Genomic DNA, 6000 nt, shown 5'->3' with positions numbered 1-6000 from the left:
AAATCCAAGATGGCCGTCAGTCGGTCGGCCATCTTGTTGACTGATTGGTCCCAAAATGCAATATGCACAACTAGGGCCCTAGGGGAACCTATATATGAAATTTGAGAAAGATCCCTTCAGTACTTTCTGGGAAATAGCGGTAACAAACTTTAACTATCAAAATCCAAGATGGCCGCCGGTCGGCCATCATTGTTGACCGATTGGTCCCAAAATGCAATATGCACAACTAGGGCCCTAGGAGAACCAACATATGATATTTGAGAAAGATCCCTTAAGTAATTTCTGAGAAATAGCGGTAACAAACTTTAACTATCAAAATCCAAGATGGCCGCCAGTCGGCCATCTTGCTGACCGATCTGTCCCAAAATGCAATATGCACAACTAGGGCCCTAGGAGAACCAACATATGAAATTTGAGAAAGATCCCTTCAAAACTTTCTGAGAAATAGCGGTAACAAACTTTAACTATCAAAATCCAAGATGGCCGCCAGTCGACCATTTTGTTTGACCGATCTGTCCCAAAATGCAATATGAACAACTAGGGCCCTAGGAGAACCAACATATGAAATTTGAGAAAGATCCCTTCATAACTTTCTGAGAAATAGCGGTAACAAACTTTAACTATCAAAATCCAAGATGGCCGCCAGTCGGCCATCTTGTTGACCGATTGGTCCCAAAATGCAATATGCACAACTAGGGCCCTAGGGGAACCTACATGTGAAATTTGAGACAGATCCCTTAAGTACTTTCTGAGAAATAGCGGTAACAAACTTTAACTATCAAAATCCAAGATGGCCGCCAGTCGGCCATCTTGTTGACCGATTGGTCCCAAAATGCAATATGCACAACTAGGGCCCTAGGGGAACCTACATGTGAAATTTGAGAAAGATCCCTTCAAAAACTTTCTGAGAAATAGCGGTAACAAACTTTAACTATCAAAATCCAAGATGGCCGCCAGTCGGCCATCTTGTTGACCGATTGGTCCCAAAATGCAATATGCACAACTAGGGCCCTAGGGGAACCTACATGTGAAATTTGAGAAAGCTCCCTTCTGTACTTTCTGAGAAATAGCGGTAACAAGAATTGTTAACGGACGGACGGACGACGACGGACCACGGACGAAAGGCGATTTGAATAGCCCACCATCTAAAACCAACCATCAGATGACCTAAAAAGCTTACAGATGATGTCTGAAATACCAGAGTGGCAGAGACGCATTTAAGTTAGTAATTATAAGTATTTTGTATTGATTAGATTATCCATTGTATAGGTTGATACACAGGCATTTGGCTCTAGATATTTATCTCTATATATGTACATATTTATAGAGAGAAAATACTTAACAGCCTGTGGTTGATGCAGGAAATTTTGTTCTCCTTATTCCATTCTCACAGGGACTTAGAGATAAAGAAACTCATTTTTGTACGTGTTTTAGTCTTGTGAAATTTGTTCTGAATTTCAGTCAAAATAACTACACAATATATACATAACTTCGGGTTACAAACCTACCAACGTTCATGCTCCTCAAAGGAAGGTTTGATCTTTAAAGACTTGTTTGCTTAGGACAAAAGGACTTTTCAAATTGCCCTTTAGACTTACTTTTCTTTTCAGTCTATCAACTTAATATACTAGTAGTATCTAATATCTAAGGGGAAGGGAGTATTACCGTATGTCCAATCATCATGTATTAGTCACAAAATAAGCCAGCTGTTTTTTAATTGCGAAAAAAATCAAGGGATCTGTTTGAAATGAGAACAGCACACAAACCAAATCATGCAACAAATGATTTTAATGTTCTGTAAATGACATGTAAAAGCAACATGTTAATGATGATCCTTATTCCAAAGACATCTAGTACAAACAGTAATATAAATCATCAACAAATCCCAAATACCAGACAATGAAGATATACGAAGAATGATATTGTGTTAATTTACACTGCATATGCAGTCCATGCATTGACATTTGAAGTACTTTTAAAGAATTTAAAAGTAACTTAATTTCTAAAGTCAAATATATCCACAATATTCAATATTCAGGATTGGGATATGTTCTGACTTCATATATTCATGTGAAAAATCAAAAAGATAGGGGTAAATCATGCATGGGAATAAAGAGTATTCCATCATTGATTAAAACTAAATGTTTCCAAGTGGTGGTTATAAATCATTTGAAGAGCAAGTTAACTTCAGAAAATATGAAGATGAAATATATATAACTACATTCTGTGTGAACCATCTGTTTTCCACCTGTAATACGAAAGTTTTCAGCCAAAAACATGTTCTTCTTAAATCTATGCAACACTGGTTTGTTAATTCTCATGTGCATGCTTGATAAAGTATCATAATGCAGTATATGATATAGTCAGTACGATATGTACAAAGAAATGTCATTTATCATATTGATATATCTTATACTGTATAATTTTATAGTGTTACAGGTAAAGGGACAGTCCTCTATACCGTTATATACAATGTAGGGGCTCGTAAACAGAGACTGAAAGGCTCCTTAGTTATATAGATGTGTTAGATATACATAGTCAGAAAAACATATCTATTATTACCAACCAGGTATATGTCACCTACACTTGAGTAAAGTTGGCCAGATCTAACAGCCACAAAGTTGAGTTGTGTGGTGAGTCTTCACTACCACTATAAGCTCCAGGAACTTGTAAGACTGGCTATTAAAATCTGTTCAGATGTCTCAAAGATGTCTCGTCACAGGTAAAATACAGTCGTTCACACAAGTGAAACATAAAAATATTTCCACCCAATGAGAAGGAATTTGCTGTGATATATCATGAAATATAGTAGACCCCCTCTCTATATCTGTGTGTATATTACACGGTCTGACACAAGGTGCTTCACAAGTCAGTTTGGCACATTTTTATACAGTATTTACATCTGCCACAGAGAAAACAAACAGGAATATCAGTGGACAAGGTGACCACTCCTAAGACAAATCTCTTCCTATGGTTGCCCTATATCCTTTCTGTAAGCTCATACAGCCTATATACATATACCTGCCTACTGTCGTAAACAAGAACAATAACCATCATATTTTATCTTTATCATAAAAAGGTCAGTAAGAACAGTGTAGACTACTAATTTCATAAGTTACATAGCAAAGAGTACAAATGCAATTATACCTTCAAAAAAATCCTATGATTAATAATTAGAGAGAATTTTGAAATTCAATTTCAATAGCTCATATTTACATCTAGCTGGTCGACTGTCAAATGGCAGAAAACAAAATTTCATCAAACAAAATGAATGTATACTTTTGTATTTTAACAACTAAATTAGCACTTTCTATTTGCACCATCGATGAACACCTCGTGGCAATGACGTTTAATTACAGAATACTTAAAATTTTGAATACTTATGTTTTCCATATAAAAGCGTACTAGACCGGTCAATATCTGACCGCTGTTCTCATGTAATCATAACAAGTGGTACTGTATTTCATGCTCCAATCATTATTTCAATGTATAAAATTGAATTTTGAAAATACTTCCTTTTGTGTTCTCCAAATCATCATTTGATACTAGGCACAGAGAGTTCTCCAAAATTAAACATGAAAATAGCAACACATGTATATGTTAATGTCATATGAAATGGTTGTAATTGCTGTCACTCATGAGTATTTCCATGTATACCACAATATTGAAATGTAATAAAGCAGTATTAACAGGCACACTGAACAATCCTACTGACTTTGTTTTACTGTCACGAAACAGTGATCAACAAAAATCCATATTTGGTTGTCTAAATTATCTGCATATTAACACTGATTCCTTTTTAATTTGAAACTTAATCTTAGTTGTTGGAATGTATTTCTTAATCTTGAAACAATTAGTCTAGCGGTAATTTTCCTAACTTCACCCGAATAAAGTTGTTTCTTCTTAAACAAGAGGCCCAGAGGGCCTGTATCGCTCACCTGGTTTTTTGTTAGTAATTATCACAAAACTCAGACAATTAGAAAAATAAGCAAAATTGACTCCCAAAGTTTAATTTTGAATCACAACCATACAATGATGCTATTGATACCATACAAATATGCTATCCAATACATAGGTTCAGAGACAAAGTAATTTATATGAAAATAGTAGCCTAATTGACCTTTTGACCTCGCATCTATTGCCGTCTAAGGCCCCGGGGGTCAGCCCTATCATTTGTACAATTTCAAATCCCAACCCTATAAGGATGCTACCATTGCATTATAAGTGCTCTTCCATTCTTAGTTGCAGAGAAGAAGTCGATTATATGGAAATAGCTAAATTGACCCCTTTTGACCCCACCCTTCAGGCCCCCGGGGGGTCAGCCCCATCATTTGCAAAATTTTGAATCCAAACCCTATAAGGATGTAACCATTGCATTATGAGCGTAATCCCATGTTAAGTTGCAGAGAAAAAGTCATTTATATGGAAATTGACCACTTTTGACCCCGCCCCTCAGGCCCCCGGGGGTTCAGCCCTATCATTTGCACAATTTTGAATTCCCACACTATAAGGATACTACCATTGTATAATGGCTGCTATACCGTGCTTAGTTTCAGAGAAGAAGTCGTTTATATGGAAATAGCCAAATTGGCCACTTTCGACCCCGCCCCTCAGGCCCCCTGGGGGTCAGCCCCATCATTTCCACAATTTTGAATCCCCACCCTATAAAGATGCTACCATTGCATTATGGGTGCTATACCATGCTTAGTTTCAGAGAAGAAGTCGTTTATATGGAAATAGCCAAATTGGCCCCTTTTGACCCCGCCCCTCAGGCCCCCTGGGGGTCAGCCCCATCATTTGTACAATTTTGAATCCCCATCCTATAAGGATGCTACCATTGCATTATGGGTGCTATCCCATGCTTGGTTTCAGAGAAGAAGTCGTTTATATGGAAATAGCCAAATTGAACCCTTTTGACCCCGCCCCTCAGGCCCCCCGGGGGTCAGCCACATCATTTGTACAATTTTGAATCCCCATCCTATAAAGATACTACCATTGCATTATGAGTGCTATACCATGCTTAGTTTCAGAGAAGAAGTCGTTTATATGGAAATAGCCAAATTGGCCCCTTTTGACCCCGCCCCTCAGGCCCCCCGGGGGTCAGCCATATCATTTGTACAATTTTGAATCCCCATCCTATAAAGATACTACCATTGCATTATGAGTGCTATCTCATGCTTAGTTTCAGAGAAGAAGTCGTTTATATGGAAATAGCCAAATTGACCCTTTTGACCCCGCCCCTCAGGCCCCCGGGGGGTCAGCCACATCATTTGTACAATTTTTAATCCCTACCCTATAACGATACTACCATTGCATTATGAGTGCTATCTCATGCTTAGTTTCAGAGAAGAAGTCGTTTATATGGAAATAGCCAAATTGACCCCATTTGACCCCACCCCTCAGGCCCCCGGGGGGTCAGCCCCATCATTGGTACAATTTTGAATCCCCACCCTATAAGGATGCTACCATTGCATTATGGGTGCTATCCCATGCTTGGTTTCAGAGAAGAAGTCGTTTATATGGAAATAGCCAAATGGACCCCATTTGACCCCGCCCCTCAGGCCCCCGTGGGGTCAGCCCCATCATTTGTACAATTTTGAATCCCCACCCTATAAGGATGCTACCATTGCATTATTGGTGCTATCCCATGCTTGGTTTCAGAGAAGAAGTCGTTTATATGGAAATAGCCAAATGGACCCCATTTGACCCCGCCCCTCAGGCCCCCGGGGGGTCAGCCCCATCATTTGTACAATTTTGAATCCCCACCCTATAAGGATGCTACCATTGCATTATGGGTGCTATCCCATGCTTGGTTTCAGAGAAGAAGTCGTTTATATGGAAATAGCCAAATTGACCCCTTTTGGCCCCGCCCCTCAGGCCCCTGGGGGGTCAGCCCCATCATTTGTACAATTTTCAGTTAGTAGCCCATAAGGATGCTACTAGCCAAATTTTGTTGAAATCCGACCAGCGGTTATGGAGAAGAAGTCGATTGTTGACGGA

Source organism: Argopecten irradians, chromosome 3, assembly GCF_041381155.1.
Source record: "Argopecten irradians isolate NY chromosome 3, Ai_NY, whole genome shotgun sequence".
Lineage (NCBI taxonomy): Eukaryota > Metazoa > Mollusca > Bivalvia > Pectinida > Pectinidae > Argopecten > Argopecten irradians.
Note: the sequence above shows the minus strand (reverse complement) of the source record.